General features: G+C 41.1%; 1 protein-coding gene across 2 annotated transcripts in view; it reads right to left on the bottom strand.

Annotated features, from left to right (window-relative positions):
* The window catches only part of CCDC171 (coiled-coil domain containing 171), a 3,960,104-nt gene that overhangs the window by 439,527 nt on the left and 3,500,204 nt on the right, over window positions 1-20,373 (bottom strand). The window lies entirely within an intron of this gene.

The following is a 20,373-nucleotide window of genomic DNA, read 5'->3' as shown; positions in this document are numbered from 1 at the left end:
AAGCCGTCCCTAGCGAAGGATCGTGGCTTGTCGAGCATGTCATCCCAGGCTGACAGGCATTGGATCCCCTTTGAATGACACCAATACTTAAGCCAATTGTTGAAATTGATCATCTTGTCTTCATATTGTGGCATCATTCTTGGAGAGGGTAAGATGCTTCTCAAGGTCAGGGTCATACCGGCCTGGGCTACATGCTCAGAGAGCTCCTCTATGTCTCTCTTCGTGTAGTCCAGGGAGGTATGTCTCAGGTCATTCACACCAGCATGGACAATGACTGAGTCATATTTGTACTTGCCTTGGAGTGACCTGAGTGCTTGTGTTATGTGGCGGATCCTAGCGCCCGACAGGCAGCTCACCGTGACCTTCTCCTTGTTCAGCCTGGTGAGCAGGACGTCAGTGAGTGGGACGTCTTTGTTCCTTAATTGATAGATGAAAGTAATAGTGTGAGACAACCACCTGGATAAGGTCACCTTGGAAACTGGGAGACCTTGTTTGCCTAGAGCATAGGAAAGGAATAGTTTGTCCGACTTCCTTATTTCCTTAGTCCTATGCAGGTAAAAACACAATTGTCTATGAAAGTCTAATTGGTGTAATTTGTACTCTGCCTTGTTGGTGTGGTTAGGGAAAAACAGGAAGGTCTATAGATTGGTTTAAATAATTTTCTGAGTAGACTTTCGGAAGAAATGAAGGATTAGTCCTCAGAGCAACCCTGTCCTTATGAAAAAACAAGTATGGAGGATGAACACACAATGCCTGAAGTTCAGAGACATGTCTGGCTGAAATAATAGCTACCAGAAAGAGTGTCTTCCAAGACAGAAACTTAATGGAGCAGGACGCTGCTGGTTCAAAAGGGGACAGAGTTAAGAAAGTTAGTACCAAATTAATGTCCCAAGGAGGAGGGGGATCTCTCACTGGAGGTCTAAGGAGAGTGGTCCCTCTCAAGAAAGCTTTACAGAGCTTATGAGATATAATGTTTGAATTTGACAAACCATCATGAAAGTTAGAAATGGCCGCGGATTGAAACCTGACTGTAGCAGAAGCGAACCCGGAATGAAAACGTTGTGCTAGGAATCCAAGAATTTCATGGACTGGGGCTGAAAAGGGATCTACGTTCCTAGCCTCTGCCCAACAAGAAAAATGTTTCCATTTACTAGCATAAGTTTTTCTGGTTGTGGACTTGTGAGAGGAGACAATCTCACGTACAGCCGGGGAAATGCTGGGAAGCCTGGCTAAGGTTGGAAGTGGAGTAACCAAGCTGTGAGCTGGAGAGCATGGAGAGACTGATGCAACCCGCCTGATTGATGAATCAGTAGGTCTGGAATAGAGTCCAGAGTCCAGAGTCCAGGGCTGATCGAGAAGGTAATGGTGCAGGAACAGGAACCATATCTGTCGAGGCCAGTAGGTGGCAATGAGGATCATTTTGCAACCCAACGTTATTGCTTTCTGTATGAGTTTTGGGATCAGGGGAAACGGAGGAAAGGCATAAAGTAGTCCCTGAGGCCAATCGTGGACTAGAGCATCTCTGGGTGAGTGACCTGGAAGCGGGAGAAGGGAGAAGTAGTTGCTGCATTTACTACTGAAGGGGGTGGCAAAAAGATCGTAGCAAGGCTGTCTCCATTTGCGGAAGATAAGAACCGCAACTTCCTGATTCAGAGATCACTCGTGAGGCATGAAGATAGCTCTACTGAGCCTGTCCGCTATGACGATGGACCTCCCAGGGATGTGCGTCGCAATCAGAAAACGTTGGGAGGAAATTGCCCACTGCCACAGTCTGAGTGCTTCTCGACACAGGGGGTAGGACCTGGTTCCACCCTGCTTGTTGATGTACCACACCACTGACATGTCTGTTTGAATTGCAATGGTCCCAGAAGGAAGAGAGTCCTGAAGGGCTTGCAATGCTAGGAGCATGGCTCTCATTTCTAGGACGTTTATGTGCAGATGGTACTCATGAGGCTGCCAAGTGCCTTGGACTGTCCTGCCCTGATAATGCCCCCCCACCCTATCAGGGAGGCGTCTGTGGTCACTGTGGCTATCGGAGGGGGCTGAATGAAGGGTCTGCCCTGAGTCACTAGTGGGTAGACAATCCACCAGGAAAGGTGCCTTTTGTATGCTTCTGTAATCATGATCATGTGAGACATGGGCAGCTGTTGGAAAGACCACTGTGTGAAAAGAAGCCACTTAAGGATCCTCATGTGAAAGCGGTCCAGTGGGATTAGAAGAATGGCTGCTGCCATGGAACCCAGAGTTTGAAGGACAAAGCTGACTTGGATTCTTTTGCTCTGCATTAGAATTTGTACTTGCTGATGAATTGTAGACACCCTTTCTAGCGGTAGCCTTGCGGACATGTTTCTTGTGTCTACGTCTGCTCCTATGTAGGTGATAGATTGACAGGGCAACAAGGCAGATTTTTCAAAGTTTATTGTAATGCCTAGCTGGGAGCAGATTGTGATTGTGTAGTCCCTGGCTTGTAGATGTTGATGCCTGGCAGTAGTAGTGAGGAGCCAGTCGTCTAGATACGGAAATACCTGGAATCCTCGACGTCTCAGGTGAGCCGTGACCACTGCCATACATTTGGTGAACACCCTGGGGGCTGTGGTGAGAACAAAGGGCAGAGCTCTGAACTGGTAATGACTGGCTCCCAGCCAGAAGCAAAGAAATCTCCTGGAGCGCCTGTCCATCTTGATGTGGTAGTACGCGTCATGGTAGTACGCGTCCTGAAGATCTATCGAGCACATCCAGTTGTCCTGACCCAGAAAGGGTAGAATGGACTGTAGTGTGACCATCTGAAACTTTGTTTTTTGTACAGACCTGTTTAGTCTGCTGAGATCCAGAATCGGTCTCCAGTCCCCTGTCTTTTTTGGTACCAAAAAGAACCTCGAGTAAGTTCTGGATCTGTGCTGGTCTGCCGGGACTTCCTGGACGACTCTTTTTTTCTAGCAGTTTTGAAACTTCTATTACTGCTTGGTCCTTCAGATTGGGTGGAACATCTGGAAGGGATTTCCTTGGCGGTAAGGGGGGTTGACAGAAGGGAATTTTGTAACCTCTGGATATAATGGACCGTACTCATCTGTCTTGTGTTAAATTTTGCCAGGCTTTTGGTTACAGTGAAAGTCTTCCCCCGACTGCCTCCGGAGGTGAGCAGCCGGTCAACCCTTCAGGGATGCTGAAAGGGCTCATCAGAGAAAGATTCTCTGTTGCCCTGGTTTTGCGGACCCCCTCTGCCATGAGGGCGGCATTTGTTGTTATTGTTTCCCCCTCTGCCCCTGGAGGAAAAATCGCTACGTGTGTCAGGCAAGGCTCCCTGGGATTTTCGGAACCACATTTTGCCACTCTTCTGACCTTTGGGGTACGGTCTAGAAGTAGTGGAAAAAACGACTCCCATGGCAGAGAGTGTCTTGCCTTTTTGCTCACACCTAGTCAAAGTGTCTTTCACCTGTGGTCCAAAGAGAAAGGAACCATCAAAGAGGGTGTTGGTGAATGATGCTAGAAAGGGTTCTGCAAAATTGCACAGTCGCATCCATGCATGCCTCCTCAGGGCCACACCCGTACCTGTGGCTCTACTCGCACCATCGGCTGCATCGGAAATGAGCCTCATGGAGGAGTTGACTACAGAATTAAGCATCACCAGCTGGGAAGCTACTCTAGCTTGAGCCCCCTCAGCTGATGGATCTTGAAGGTACCTCTGAGCTCTTTAAGGAGATCCCTCTGAAGCCGGGAAAAATGACACAAGTAGTTCAGTGACCTCATAGAAAAGGTCGCTGAAGCGAACATTTGCTTCCCGTATCTGTCCATCATCCTAGACTCCTTGTTAGGAGGATGGACAGATGAAGAGGTCTCCGCTAACTCTTTTTTGGTGGCTGCTGCTACTGCCATGACATCAACAGGAACACCTTTGGTAAGGAACTGCTTATCCTGGGGTGCTGTGATGAATTTGCCAGGGCACCTCAGAGTTGGTTCCACTGTATCCGGAGCTGGCCAAGCCTTTCGAACCACCACTGCCATAAGTGAATCAAAAGGCGGAGAAACCTAGGAGGTGGAAGGTCGGGAACCGAATGCATCCAGAAATACAGACTCATCCTATGTAGGGGCTAGGGGATTCCAGTTCCCCCTCTGCTTAAGCATTTCTAGGATGTCCAAGAAGGAAACATCTTCAGAGGAAGATCTCAGGGACCCTTCCGAATCATCTAAGTCTGTATCAGAAGTGACAGACTCAGGGGAGTCAATGTGCTTCCTCTTGCACTTCTTCTTATGAGTGGGCTCCTCTGAATGATCAGGGGAGGCCTCAGAAGAAGAGGAAACACCCAATGGGGTGCCCAGGAGCGCCGGTTCCCTACGCTTGGGGTCTAGAGGAGGAGCAGAGGTTGGCACAGGCACTACAGTGGATGGAGCTGGTGGGGCTGATAGTGGAGCTGACTCAGTGGCCAGCACACTCCTCATGACATCGAAGGCATCCCTGCCACGATGCAGAGAAAGCTCCGGTTCTGAGGAAATTGGAATCTTTCTCTGCACTGAGGGAGACAGTTCAGAGGCCGATGTAGGAGCCAAGCTCACCTGCGCCGAAGCTCCGAGAGGGAGAACGGAGTCGGACAAGGGTCAGAAGCCACTCGCCCTCTAGGAGCTGACGGGGGAACCCCAGCGCACAGATCCCTCGATGGACGGCACCACCGAGGGGATCGGAGCCAACGTCAGAACCGAAGGAGATAAGAGTTATCGGAGCCAACAGTTCCACTACTCGAACCCCAACAAACTCCGGCTCTGAAATCACTGGAGTCGGAAGAGGAACATTGAGAGAAGTGGACGGAGCCGACACCTGTTGAGGAGGGCTGGACAACATCTTGTCAAGTGCCTGCTACTTTAGCAACCTACTGACCACTCTCTCCACATCGTGATCCGACAGCCTAGAGGATTGAGGGGAGTGAGAGGATCGGTGACTGCGCTCGCTCTGAAGCAACGGAGACCGAGGAGCCGAATGTACCGATTCCAGTGAAGGGGACCTCAGCCTCTTGTGGCTCAGTGAAGGCTCTGAAGTTTCTGATGGAGCTGGCCACTGAGTCAGCTCCACTATCAGCCCCACCGGCTCCGTCCACTGTAGTGCCTGTGCCAACCTCTGCTCCTCCTCTAGACCCCAAGCATAGTCTTATCGGTGCCAGCCAGAACTGAAGTAGAAGGTAGAGTCTAAACCAAGGACAGCTCCGAACTTGGAGCCGACGGCTTGGTAGATTTAGGGGATTTCACAGGCTGAGAGCTCTTGGCCGGTGAATCCTGGGGTTTTAGAAGGCCCCTAAGAATAAGCTTATTCTTATGCTTCTGCAGGACTCTTGGTCTAAAGGCATGGCAGATAGAACAAGAGTCCTGCAGGTGCACAGCACCTAAACAATAGACGCAAGAAGTGTGCCCATCTGTCAAAGACATTTTCTGACAGCATGAGTCACAATTCTTGAATCCAGACACTTTGGATTCCTTTGACATCCTGAAAGAAGGAAACAAATACAACAACAGCTACCAAAACAAAATACAGTGTACACAAAAAACACACTGTACTACAAGACTATAGCTGAAGGTTTTTTTTTTTGTTTTTGTTTTTAATAGAAAAGCCTCTAACTTAAATGGCTAGCCTATGAAAAAAAGGTAGAAGGAAAGCCTCTGACCTAAACGGGTAACCTAACAAGAACAGGATGGGGGGAGGGGTGGGGGAGAACTCTCTAAGTTAAATGAGTTCTACAAGGAAAAGAAGGGATACTACAACTAAACACTAGCTATCACAAAAAAAAAAGACTAATCATTAACAATAAAATACTGAAAATATAGAATTCTAGAGTAAGAAAGTTATACAAAAAACTTTATACGAGCCTGAGCCAGAAAAACGACACCTCGCAGCTGAAGCGGCAAACGAGATCTGGGTAGCTATCGCTAGGCATCAAGGGATAAGGGGTAGCCTTGAGCCAGTAAACAGCTCTCGAGCTATAGAAAATGGCTGAGTCGGAACCGAGGATTGGCTCCGATCACAATCAGCAAGAACGAAGGCGTGATAGACAACATTAGGTGTTCCAAAAGATGAGTTCACTTTTATTGAATTCCAAGACTGGAATAGGGAAAGATAGGGGATGTTGATGATGGGTCCAGACAGATTTGTGGAACCACTGAATTTTCCTCATGTAAAGTCCTGCTAAAGGGACCATGAGAATGGATGGAGCCATGTGACCTAGAATTCTGAGGAAGTCTTTTGCTGTGGATTTAGACTGGTGTGCTAGAATTAAAAACTGCTGATGGTAGAAGGAAAATTTCCTGGCAGGAGGAAGGCTACCTCATCAGGGAGGCATCTACAAGGCATTCTAGAAAAATTAATCTTGCGAGATGGAACCAGGGAAGACTTCAAGATTCAACCTGAAGCATACACTTTGAAATAGATTAATGGCAAAAGCTACGGTGTCCTGGGTAGAGATGGCCGGGATGAGGCACTCATCCAGTTATGGGTAAATGTAAAATCCCTGTAGCCCACAGAATACAATGAGTGGCACTAGACATTTTGTAAATACATTTCTTGTGGTTAATAGACCAAATGGCAAAAATGTAAATTGAAAGTGCAATCCCAAAAGAAGGAATCGTATATAACATCTGTAATCTTTGTAAATGTGGATGTAGTAATACACATCCCTGGGGTTTTGATACTCTAAGTAAGCCTTGTGTGGAAGAGGAGGAAAAAAGAACTGCAAAGTTAACATGCTGAACTTTGGAATCAAGAGAAGGTATTCAGAACTGACAAATCTAAGACTGATCTCCAGGTGCCCTCTTTCTGGGTACAAGTAAAATCCTTGAGTAGAAACTCTTTCCATGTTTGGATGGAGGAACTGGTTCTATTACACTTTGTGATAATATCTCTGTCAGAATTTGGGGAAATAAATAATTCTTTTTTTTTTGGGGGGGGGGCTGGATTTATGACTAAGGAGGGAGGGGTGCCCAATGCACACTGTTGACCTGATGAATTACTTTCAGTACTCAAAAATCCAATATTGTCTGTAAAGATAGAAGGGGTGAAAGGGACTGCCTGGTAGTTTTGGAGAATGGATGGGTAGGGAGGGGAGTAAGAGGATAAGGTCCACAGATAGTCATATGCTTTTCTTATACTGATAAGACCCTTAGGTTCCATTCTGACTCAGACATGCCTGTGCATCACACACCCTGTGGCAGCAGCTCTTAACATAGCATCTGCAACATTATATGCACATTTTATTGCGTGCTTTGTCACTTGGGAAGCAGACACCACCATGTTAGACAGACTGGTTCTAATGATAAAAACAGGAGGGCTGGCTCTGGACTGCTGCATGTCAGCACAAATATACAGGAGGTATTTTGCCATTTGGTTCTGGCAATTAATTATTCTGAATGTCAGTTCTGAAGAAGCATACACTTTCTTTCCATATCTGTCACAGTCTCTGTCTTTTTCACTGGGGACATGATTAGAAGAAGCCAAGGGTTAAAGCCACTCTCACTGTCCATAGACATTACAGCTAAGTCAGCAACAGGGTCTCTGACAAGAGATTTAGAGGACCTGGCACTTTATAAGTCCAGCCAGACTTCGTAGATGAAAGGCTTTACAAATCAAAAGCAGCAGCATTAAAACAGACTTCCAAAGTCTCCAGGACTTAGGTGGATGACTAACGGTTTAGGGGAATCCATACTCAACTGTTCATATTATTTTTTGAGCATCTGCAATTTCTCTTCCCTCTCATCTGAAGAACTTGCATCATGGACATGGTGTCTGACAAAAATGTTTCTTCACTTGGAGACTCTGAAGACAAATTCTCCTCACAATCAGATTCAAAGGAGATAGACAATGACAGCTGTCAAGCATAGTCAACTCCTCCTTATTCAGAGTCAGACTTCCTCCTCTGAAGAGGGAGAGAGGGATGTCTTCCTCTCAACTTGCACAGATAGTGGCAATTACAGACTGAAAAGACTGTAAAGCCTCAAAAATCCCTGGATATAGTTTTACCAGTCTTCCTGAGAGCCGTTCAGACAGGAAAGATTTTAAGGGGGTATACATTTTTACATTTTTGTGACTTCTTCATAGGAGTCACTAACATGAGAGTCTTAGATGAATCAAACATCTGAACCTCCATTAATGGCCCAGCTACCTCCTCCCACTAGGTCTTGATATCTTTCCTCCCCTTCTGTAAGGACAAAATGTATTTCTCCTTTCTTGTTTAAGGATGCTTGAAATCTAGTTTGACTGGACTTGAGTTTCTGGGCCTTAAACAGCACAACTGAGGGGCCAGGCAGATCAGACTGATGGCCAGAGGGCTTAAAACTACCAAAGTAGATCAGCCCATTACAGATTATTGCAAAACCCTCTTTTCTTTTTAACTGAAAAGTGAGGTCCATTAAAAGAGGATTCAGCGACCATGATCACATGTGCCAAGACAGCAAGAAAATGATTTCTAAGAAACAATTTTAGGGAATTAAACCTGCTTCTTATGGTTTTGGGATCACAAGATAAGTGCCACAAGACTGGGCATTGTGACTCTCCACAAGGCAGAAAATACAGACTATTTGGGTATCCTTATAACATATGCGGCTTCCCTGTGCACAGCTCCTTTTCCTGTGTAACACAATTCATACACAAAATAAAGCAAGATCACACTGGGATACTTAGCCCAAAAAATGTAGTTGCAACTCAGTTGCCAATACAGTAGCTGCTAAAAAGATGATACATCTAAGTCTACCAAAGACAAGAAAGTTCTGAAATTTGGAGCTCATGCGTCCTATTTATACCAGCATGCCCATGTGCTTAAGCTGATGAACTGCGCACAAGAAAGGAATCTAAAAGCTTTAGTATACTGACTGGATGTCCAATATTCTTGGCAAGATATGTCCCATACAGCTTTATACAGCTGTAAAGTGATCTAACAATGGGCGTCGAGTTACAGCCACAGAATGCAACAGTCAGAATTTCTATACATTAAGGGGATACTCCAGTCTGCCTCCATGAATGCATGAAACCTCCACATTTTGGTTACTATAATTTTATGTTTTCACATCAGGGGACCCCTGACAAGGGTATCCATGCTTCTAGTAGGCCTAGAATATGGGTCCTACAATGGTGGGGGGGGGCAATTCAGAAACTTTCATGATTCAATTTTATTTTAATTTATTTATTTTTTGAGTTAAAGCTAGAAGGACCTGCAACTTGATAAAACGGAAGGAACTTTTATACATATCTCCATGGTTTACTATCAAAAGCCTGAAGGTTAACTTACCATTGTTCAGATGGTTAAGGATAAAGGTGCAAAAAGTGAAAATCCAGAACTGAAATTCCGTCACCTCTAGAACATCGAGATGCATCTTGCATTCACGGTTTTGAGCTTCGCTATTTAAAAGTGGATCGCACTACAGTGACGATCAGGGACATTACCCTTTTTGTCACTGTAGTGTGATCACGGAGTTAGAATATCTAATTTGTAGAGAGTGTGGGAGGAGCAGCCCCCTCCCCCCACATGGCGAATGCAGGGGGGGGTTGCCCCCCCCCTGCAAAACAGTAACAACATGTATGATTTAAGGGCTGTTCTGCATATCTTGAAAGGCACAGAATATGCCAAATTCGATTTTTGCCTTCCGAACGAATTGATATTTTGAACTGTCAGTGTGACATTTTTCGACAATATTTTTTGGTAATCTAAAAACACGGAAATAAGCCTTTCATGATTTTGATAGCAAACTTATATACACATATATATATATATATATATATATATATATATATATATATATATATATACACACACAAACACACACACACACACGCACATATATATATATGATTTACCTTCAGTTAGTTGAAGGACACAAATGTCAGCATCCTGAATGTAAACCACTCTAGAATGAAAACAGAAATGTCAACTTCTTAGTATGCATGTGCCAAGGTCTCTTCTTCGTACATGCAAGTATTACTTAAAAAAATAAATAACATTCCCACACATAACTGTACTAACTCTGAGATCACACAATCTCCTGGGAAAGGGAATACTCCCCTACCCGGGGATTGTTGATCTTGCACACCTGTTTAACTGATTAGTCGACCAAATGTGGTCAGTTATACAAATGTCAACCAAAATCCCTTTTGACCAAACCAACAGAACCCATATATCTCAACTACACACAGGACCCACCAGTTCCCCTACATGAAACCCCAAGAACCCAATAACATTAGCTGGCAAATATTTGATGAGAAGGGTAAATAAGCCCTGGTATGTATTCAGATCACATTTTTCACCATTTCTCTGCAGCATACTTCAATTGTACATAGCACCACAAGTTATACTTATGTAGACAAAGACTTTACATAGGACAAAAAGACGGTACCAGATGATGAATAAGCTAAAAGTGCAGGCCACAATCATAAACGGTGAGAATGCTAAGTATGTGTCCATTAATTCAATAGTCACTACATTCTTTATTCACAGTAACTAAGAAGTCTGTTTCTAATCATAAGAGTAAGCAAAATTTCCATTCACAACAAGTCTATGGACATTTTTGCATAATGGTGCAGTAAAATAAAACCTCTGTGCAATATGGAGGATTAACTTGCTCTGTGTTTAGAGAGAGAGAGAAATATGCTCACAGAATATACAATGCTGGGCAAAAGGAGAAAAAGGGGTTTTATCTGGCCGAATTCCTAATGATCCCGCAGGCTACTACAGACTGCACCATATTCAAGTCATAGATAAACTAAAAAAAAACTCCTAGTCTAAACATTCTCCCTGTAGAATTCTGGCAGGTTTTCAGATGGTAGATGGCAACTTTAATCTTAAAAATGACATAATTATATACCATTTCAGTGTAGATTCCAGTTGTTCATGTCAGCCAAAGACAGTGTTAATTCCTGAATACTTACATGTCCATGTATGCAAGTCTACGGGCCAACAGCATCATTAAACAGAGACTAATGGCTATAATAACAAGCGAGAGGTTGTTAAAAAGATATCTGGCAAGTAATTTCTCCTTGGCAGTATGGTTTTGTACCTTCTAGATGGCTTGCACAGATCAATCAACAGATTAGGATATTAGATTTGAATATCCAGAACAAAACAGTACAAACTACTGTACCTGCCTTCTTAGCAGTAGAGCCTCACTAGAGCATACATTAAATTTAAGCTACACTTGAACATTTTCAGTTTCCTTATCAGATATTCAGTTTAATTAAACATCTGATGTTTAACATAAAGACTAGCTGTACTTCAGTGGAATCTCCATTTTGAGATTTTTACAATCTAATGGGGTGTGCAAAGTTGTTCAATAGCTCCCCTGCTTTTTATCCTAGCTGTGGAGCCTATTCTATCTTTAATACAAGCAACAAAGTGGATTTTCCTGACTGATCTAGTTACTTCTTCAAATTAATATTTCATGTACACTGATCACTATTGCTGGCTGTAAGTCAATATCAGTAAATATTTCTTTAGTTACAGGATGCATAAAAGTATAGGAATTTGGAGTCATTAAAACAAAAATTATGTTATAATGATTTTAAGGAAGAAAGAGTAAGATCTCAATGTAAAATGGCAACAGTAAAATGTCATAATTGTAGCTGTTGTGGAGATATATATGATGAGACAGATACTTTTATGCATCCTGTAACTACAGAAATATTTACTTTTAGGTTTCCAATAAATTGTGACACGACTCAAGTAGTATATTTAGCTACGTGCACATTATGTACAGCATTTTATGTGGGGAAGACCACTAGGAAACTAAGAGAACGTATAATAGAACATAAATCGGAAATTAGAAGGAAAGTGGTAACAAATGCACTGAGTAAACATATTACTGAGAATGATAATACACGTAAGTTTAAGTTTAGGGGCATAGGTATAATTAATATGGGTAGTAGGGGAGGTGATATGAATAACGCACTAGAATTGAAGGAATATGAATGGATCATTAGGCTTCAAGCAGATGTAAAACCTGGTTTGAACAATGCAGCTAGTTTAAAACCAATATTAATAGAAAGACAAAGAAAATATTTAATATTTAATATAAAATATTTAAAATATTTAGTTTATGTATGTCTTTCATACTGTAATTAAGATTACTGTATTATCATATAGGTTAGAATATGGAGATATTTTAACTAGGTAGGATTATATGTTTTTTTAAGAAAAGCATGTTTTAATATGTGTTTTTTAAATATATTATTATGTTGTGTATGAGGTTACTTTAAAACATAATTGTTAGTTCATGATGTTAGGCTGGCTGAGACATGTGATTTTAAAATGGTTCCCTATTTTAACAATGGTAAAATTCACATGATTTTATGTAATGATGAAGGGTGGTTAACCCGAAAGATTTGTATTAAATTTTTGGCATGATAGTTTGCTGTTGGATTTATTTGGACTTTTTCGCAGTACAGCCTGTGGTTTTAAAAATAGGAAATTCACCCCAGGGATCACTTCTGTGGCTCTGCTCGACAGGGGCACAGGAAAATAATTTTCTTGGGTGGTGAAAGCCAGGGTACCTTTTTGGCTAGGCTTACATAGGCCCTGGGGCTAATAGCCTAGTACCTACCTAAGAACCTATTAAGCAGGCCTGTATAATACATAGTCAGAGGTACTTTAAATATGAAGTGGGGAGTTTTAACCGTGACTCTTCTATATTTTAGTGATATTAAAGTAAATAAGTAAAACCCAACAAAACTGTAAGGCTATACTCTACCTCCCAGTGACCAAGTGGAGAAAATGACTAAACTACTTCAAATTTATTAAAAATGAGAATCTCAGTTAAGCACTTTCAGCATGTAATGACATCTTCAAATTTTTGTTTATAGTCTTACTCACTGACAGATGGAATGTAGCCCTACAACTGAGTTAGGTTTTCAGTTTGGTACATTTTATGCAATTATATCTGGAATAAAGATTTTTTGGCTTTTCTAAAGTATGAAAGTACTTTTCTTAATTGAAATGTAGTCGGGCTTTACAGTGTAACAAGATAAGAAGGCAGAAAAAGCAATTTAAAGTTAATATAAATCAATCTTGGACTACTGATGGGGATGTAAAAGTGTACTGATCATATTATATGCAAAACTAGAAGATAACAGTTTCTGCTGTTTTACAAAGGTGAATATCAAGACTAATGTCCTTAGTTAAGCTATAAACAATGTTTTAACAATTAGGCTTGAATGACCATGGAATTTTTTCTTGCAGATGCAAATTTACTAGATTTTTACCATTAGCACCTGCTTTTTTATCAGAGATAGGGAGTCTGCAGGTACAAGCAATTAATCCTGACATAGCTGAACACTGTGTTCTGATAGAAATTTACAAGTGTTCTTTCCTGCATTTGCAAAGTTACTAGTTGTTTCATATCCATTAGCACCAGCTATTGATTGGAAACCAGGAGACTGCAGGTAAAATCATTTTTGATAGTGTATATAGTTCTGTGTACTTGTTGAGTTAAAAGGTCTGAAAAGTATATTCTGACTATAATCCACAAATTGCAATACAATCAGTTTTAAAGACATATTGGGAGGCAGAAAAATAAGTGAAGTTTGGAAACACTGGAACTGAACGGTTATTCAAGTAGATGCCTCCCAAGTAGTCTTAATATTTTAATACATTAAATAGAAAAGTGAACAATTTAGTTTATTTACTTAAGGATAGTCAATGCACATTTTAAGGTAAAAAATCAGTGCTTATGGAAAACATTTAAGTTGTTTTACTCATCTTGGAGGGGAATAGAGACAGAATAAGAACACAACAGATAGCAATCTGTGTAAGTGGTAATACAGTTTAGCATGATTAATCTTAACTTTAGAATAGGTAAGGCCTATGGGTGCAAACGCTGATTTGGGGAAACTACTCCGGCTTTGAGGAGGTAAACTTCCTTTTTGGAAAGTGTACATTGCTGTGTGTGTTTGATGAGTTAAGGATAATTGAAGGGTTTCAAATTTCATTTATTTATTCTTCTGTATATTCACAGAAGTGAAAAGTCTGACAAAATCTGGCATGAGTTCAAACTGAGATGAGAAGAAGCAGCTACATAGAAGCACAGCTTGCCAAACATTAATGTATGAAAGTAAGCTGCAAGTTGGAAACATATTCAAAAGAATTGTCACGTATAACATATGGGAGTAATAGCTTTTGTTAAAATGAGAGTGGCTGCTTTATCAGTATTAACATGAAATGCAAATGACCTTAGAGTCATATACAATACACAGATATTAAATTCTATTTAGAAGTATAGCGTGCAAATATAAATGCTGCAGGAGACAAATATGGATAGAAACCAGCATGTGACTTTGACAAATAAAGGATTTGAACGTGGACATTCAGCAGAGTATCATGGATAAAGGCAAAGGGAGTAATAATACTGGTTCCATTACGGGATCTGATAGTATTATAACAGGGAAAAAGATGACAATGGAATATTTATGATAAATGGTTATAGCAGGGGAGGAAGCTTACACTGGCCTGTATTTATATTCCAATTAAAATTACTCTTATGGAGCTTAGGAGAATTGTAGAAAAATTAATACACTTTCTCCAGGGAATATTGTTTATGTGTGGGTACTGAAACCTGATCTGTAATAGTAATGTAGTGCATCATAGGCACCTAGAATGGAAAATATAACAAAAGAGGGTACATTTCTGTGGAAGTATATGAGAATATTTGGTATGGAAGATGTGACTTCAGTAACAAGAATTTAAACAAAATGTGTATATTATTGCCCAAGATATAATAACTGCTAGACTGGATATTATATTTTACTGGAGCATGTGTATTTTAGTGAAAGCTTTGGTACCAATTCAAAAACTATATCAGATCATGCATAAATAAAAACTAAGGTAAAATGCAGGATAATAATGTAAAGATAAAACACTGGTTCTAACTTGTCTGTTTAATTCAAGATGTTTTGAGGAATATAACAAGTTGGTTAATTTTTAAAAATTCTGTACAGAATACTTTGACAAAAATGGTAGGGGAAAAATAGTTGTAACTAAGGAAAATAATCTTTTGAGCTGGTATATAGGATATGAATTACCTTGACATACTAAGGCCTAACGAAGCTTCTGGCTGCCAAAAAAAGCAGTAACTACAAAAAAGAAATCAAAAAATATATCCAGTGTAAAGGAAGCTCTGGATACTATAAAGGACATAGAAAAAAAAATGGATGTGGTTTCTTTAGAAAAGGGAAGGAGCAAACTCCATAGTAATAAATGGAATTAGTGGCAACAATACATGAAAAAATGTTCAGAGAAGCAGTAAAGCTTAAGGGAAAGCAGAGAATGAGCAACTTACATAATGCTGACGTGAATGAAAATTATTAAAAAGAAAGCATATGTGTGTAAAGTGCACGACAATAAGAATAGAAACTGTTACTATGGGTTGTTTTCTTTGCTAGTAATATATGTAAACTCACGTTATAATTTAAATCGTGATGATACGATAAAAATATTACACAAAATCTTACTGAAAATAGTGCTTGAGCTTGGATGGGCAGTTTTGCTCTGTTATCTTTTAGCTGTATTACTAAGCACGTAAACCAGCCACTACAACTGTTTGTAAATATATTATTTGGTGAATTGTGAGGCTGTATTGCATGTGTCTGTTATGTTGCAAAGTTTAATTCAACAAATAAAAAAATGCTGCTAGAAAATTAATCATGCTGCTATGTGTACTGCTGCTGACACATATTAAATATACCCAGTAGGGACAATACCCAGAAACTGCAACGTCAACATTAATTACAACATTGCAGTTGTTGAGCTAGCATCATACCTGTGAGCAATACCTTGACTTATAACAATGTAACTTGCCAGCAAGTAGAAATATAAGGAAAAACTTACACAGTCATACTCCTAAAGTTGAAGAACCATACTAAACAGAAGAGTGTGAACAACACTGATCTCAACAATAGTTTAAAGACTCAGAAAAAATGTAAATGATATCAATAACAATTTAAATACTGAGAAAAGATGCAAATAGCAGCTCCTAAGAACCTGTTTTTAAGAATGAAACTTCAAGAACAAAAGTACAAAAGTAAGGCCTTAAGTTTAATTCTGGTTGTCAAGAAAGTAATTACTAGAAAATGGAAATCAAAGCCCAAACCATCTGTATTTGAAGAAGTGAATATTGTAAAAGAGATAAAAGAACTGGAAGTTGGATCTTTAGAAAAGGATAGGAGCAGATTACACAGAAAAAAAGGCAATCATGGGAATAATACATGCAGAATAATGTTTTGCAACAATACATGCAGAATAATGTTTTGGATGAGTGAGGTTTAAAGATCAAGGTTAAATGCGCTAAGCAAACTTTCATTTTCACACATGTGGTGGTGGTGCTGCGGCAGCGTTGTCGCCTCACAGTTAGACGTTGCCCGTTCGATTCTCAGTTAGAGCGTCTTCTGTGTGGCGACATGCGTGAACGGGCGTTCCTTCATTGAAGGTTGTGCGTTAGGCCCGGCAAGCCAGCACGTAAAACTCTACTGCCAATCATTAGCGGACCAGAGTTCCGCTGTGGTGACCCCTAACCGGGAAAAGCCGAAAGACACAAACAAACAAACATACATGCAAACACTTTTCTGTTTGAAAATGGCTTTTTATTTTGCTGAATTAAAAAAAATGCATTTAAAGTTTGCTTCTGAAGCAGGAAGCCTAAAAGTGCACAGCCATATTTACACATTAATATTTATGGATGGGTAAAAGGCATTTATGTCACTTTGGGTGACCGGCTCTAATTATGCTGGGTTAGTGTGGGTAAGTAATTGTATATTAGTTATGTAAATGCCAAACTGTTACCAAGTAGTTTTTTGCCAAACTGTTAATTTAACTGTCCAGCAATTACATAACTAATACACAATTACTTACCCACACTACCGTGTGATTACCTCTGAACATGCAAAGTAACATAAGTGCCTCCTGCCTGCCTATAAATATTAATGCAATCATTAATACGGCTGTGTACATTTAGACTTCCTGGTTCGGAAGCAAACTTTAAATGCAATTTTATTTTTAAATGCAGCCCTAACATACAATGTTAAAATAGGTTACTATCAACTTCAAAACAAACAAAAAGCATCTCCAATACAAAATAGTAGGAAGCAGGGTAAAAATAATTCAAGTTCTGTCACTGCTGCCTTTCAATGCATTAGCAGTGCCACAAATAATACCCACAGTGTAACAAAGGTGATGAATGGGAACAGCTGGGAAAATCACAGTCTGCCTCTGCCAGCAGAAGTGATAGCAGTAACATTCTAATAGTTGGGAACAACAAATTTTACAGATGAGAAAATGTTAGGTGAGGGGATATTTGTTCTACCCATCTTATGGTGGTCTTCAATAAACGTAAAGCCTTATGCAAAAACTTTGAAAAGGATGACTAAATTATCTGTTTTTTTTTTTTTTTCTTCTCATTCCAAAACCAAGTATATCCTAAACAGGATACACAGATTCAAATCATGTACTAATGTACATTTATATTGTACACAAAAACACTTATATTCGTTATGAATAATGCATACTTAGCAAAACACTGCAACACAAATTATGATAAAAGGACAATGAAAACAAAAACAATACCCAAAGGGAAGAAGTTTCCAGCAATCACTTACAGAGCAAGTAAATAATCTCACTTAACCCTGGAATGATTTAAAGCAATTAGCTTGAGAGCAAAATTCTGTTATAAGATATAATTCTGACGTCAAATGTTAAAGTTAATTGCTGTCATTTCACACCAAGATAATGAAGCAGTCTAACAGTATTATGTTGTTTTGAAAGATATAGTCTTCATACTGTTCTTACTAGTTTTATTCATTTTAATATTTTGTGTACTTTGTGCAAGCTTTTGAGAAATATTCTAAACAGAGTAGCTCCATTTCCATTAAGTAATAAAACAGTTTTTGAATATTTGTTACCATTGCTGAGTTACTACTCAGTCTCTTCCATATATTTAAGTAGCACTGACACCTGATAATTAGAAGTTATGTACCTACCATAACGTTCCATGTTAGTTGTCTTCTCTCGCCTTCTTTCTTGCTGGATGGGTTCGGAGCCGATCCTCGGCTCCGACTCGGCACTTGCTAAGCTCGAGAGTCACTTTTACCAGCTCGAGGCAGCCCCATATCCCATGATGCAAGGCGGTAATTACCCAGATCTCGTTTGGTATCTAGAGGAAAAACTGCCTATAAAAACTTTCCACTAAGGAAAGAGAAACAACTAACCTAAAAAGGCTGTAAAGGGAAACCAGGTAATCAAGGACAAGAACTATCTGGGGTCCAAGGAAGAAGAATCTTCCAGAGAAAAAGGGAGATCAAGGTCTGTCCAGGCTGGGGGGACAGGAGGGAGGGACGCAAGAAAGAAGGCGAGAGAAGGCAACTAACATGGAACGTTATGGTAGGTACATAACTTCTAAATGTTAAGTTGTCAATCTCGCCTTCATTCTTGCTGGACGGGACCGCGCCCCTAGCACCTCTATCCTGGGTGGCTCAATGGAACAGACTCTTGAGAACAGTGGAACCAAAGCTTGCCCTGTCCCTGGAGGCCAAATCCAATTTGTAATGAGAAACGAAGGTATGAGGAGTGGCCCAAGTGGCTGCTGCACAAATAGTATCTAAGGGTAGTCTAGCCTGAAAAGCTGTAGAAGTTGCTAGACCTCTTGTGGAATGAGCTTTAGGTTTTGAGTTCAGCTGTTTGCCCCTAAGCTGATAAATGTCAGAAATGGCGGAAGATAGCCATCTGGATACGGTCACTTTAGAAACAGGGAGACCTTTTTTATTTTCAGCATAAGAAAGGAAGAGCTGATCGGACTTCCTAAATTGCTTTGTTCTGTCCAAGTAATATCTGAGTTGGCGATGAACATCTAGGTAATGCAATTTTTGTTCCGCCCTGTTAGAATAACTTGGAAAAAATACGGGGAGTTCAATGGATTGGTTTAAATTTGTCTTAGAAGCAACCTTGGGCAAAAAGGATGGATTGGTTCTCAAGGAGGTTCTCAAGGATACTCTGTCCTTGTGAAAGACCAAATAAGGGGGACAAACACAGAGGGCATGAAGTTCCGACACTCTTCTAGCCGAGGTAATGGCGACTAGAAAAAGTGTCTTCCAAGAAAGAAACTTTAATGAACATGAAGCAGCCGGTTCAAAAGGGGGAAGTATCAAGGATGTCAGCACTAAATTTAGGTCCCACTGTGGTGGCGGATCTCTAACAGGGGGTTTAAGAAGGAACACTCCTTTGAGAAAGGCTTTACAAAGTTTGTGGGACATAATGTTGTGGTCTGCAAATCCGACATGGAAATTCGAGATTGCTGCCAACTGAACTTTGACTGTGGAAGTCGAAGAACCTGAGTGAAAAATTTCCGCTAGGAAATCGAAGACCGACTGAATAGGGGCAGTAAAGGGGTCTATGTTCTTAGATTTAGCCCAAAAGGAGAAGCGTTTCCACTTGCTAGAGTAAATCCTCCTGGTAGAGAACTTAAGAGAAGCTACTATGATATCTCTAACGGGGTTAGAGATCATAGGAAGCCTGGCTAAGGAAGGAAGTGGAGCAACCAAGCTGTGAGGTTGAGGGAAGGAACAGACCGGTGCAGTTGACCCGACTGGTGGGTCAGAAGATCTGGAACTGGGTCCAGATGCCAAGGCTGCACCAAAAGATGGCGATGAAGGAACGGGAACCAAATTTGTTGAGGCCAGTAAGGGGCAATGAGAATCATTTTGGCTCTCAAGACGGTAGCTTTCTGGAGTACTTGTGGTATCAAAGGAAAGGGAGGAAAGGCATAAAGGAGTCCCCGGGGCCAATCTTGGGTAAGAGCGTCTCTGGGGGGTTGGCCCGGAAGTGGGAAGAGAGAGAAGAAGTCTGGGCATTTGCTGTTTTGAGGCGTAGCAAAAAGATCGCAGCATGGGCGGCCCCACTTCTGAAAAATCTCTTCCACTATGGATTCGTTGAGAGACCACTCGTGAGACATGAGTATAGCTCTGCTCAATCTGTCCGCTACTATGTTGGTTTTCCCGGGGATATGCGTTGCTACCAGAAACCGATGAGAGGAGATCGCCCATTGCCAAAGTCTGAGAGCTTCTCGACATAAGGGGTAGGACTTGGTTCCGCCCTGCTTGTTGATGTACCACACAACGGACATGTTGTCCGTGTGAACTGCAATAGTCCCTAAAGGAAGAAAGTCGTTGAGGGCTTGCAACGTTAAAAGCACTGCTCTCATCTCTAGGACATTTATGTACAGGTGGTATTCGAACGGTTGCCACGTGCCATGAACCATCCTGCCCTGATAATGCTCCCCCCACCCGATCAGGGAGGCATCCGAAGTGACCGTGGCTACCGGGGCCGGGGGAACAAATGGTCTGCCCTGATGGACTAGGGGAGAGGAAGTCCACCAGGA

This window comes from Protopterus annectens, chromosome 2.part0 (assembly GCF_019279795.1).
Source record: "Protopterus annectens isolate FY-2018-M chromosome 2.part0, PAN1.0, whole genome shotgun sequence".
NCBI classification, from domain to species: domain Eukaryota; kingdom Metazoa; phylum Chordata; order Ceratodontiformes; family Protopteridae; genus Protopterus; species Protopterus annectens.
The sequence above is the reverse complement of the archived record's forward strand: the minus strand, read 5'-3'. Positions and strand labels throughout refer to the sequence as shown.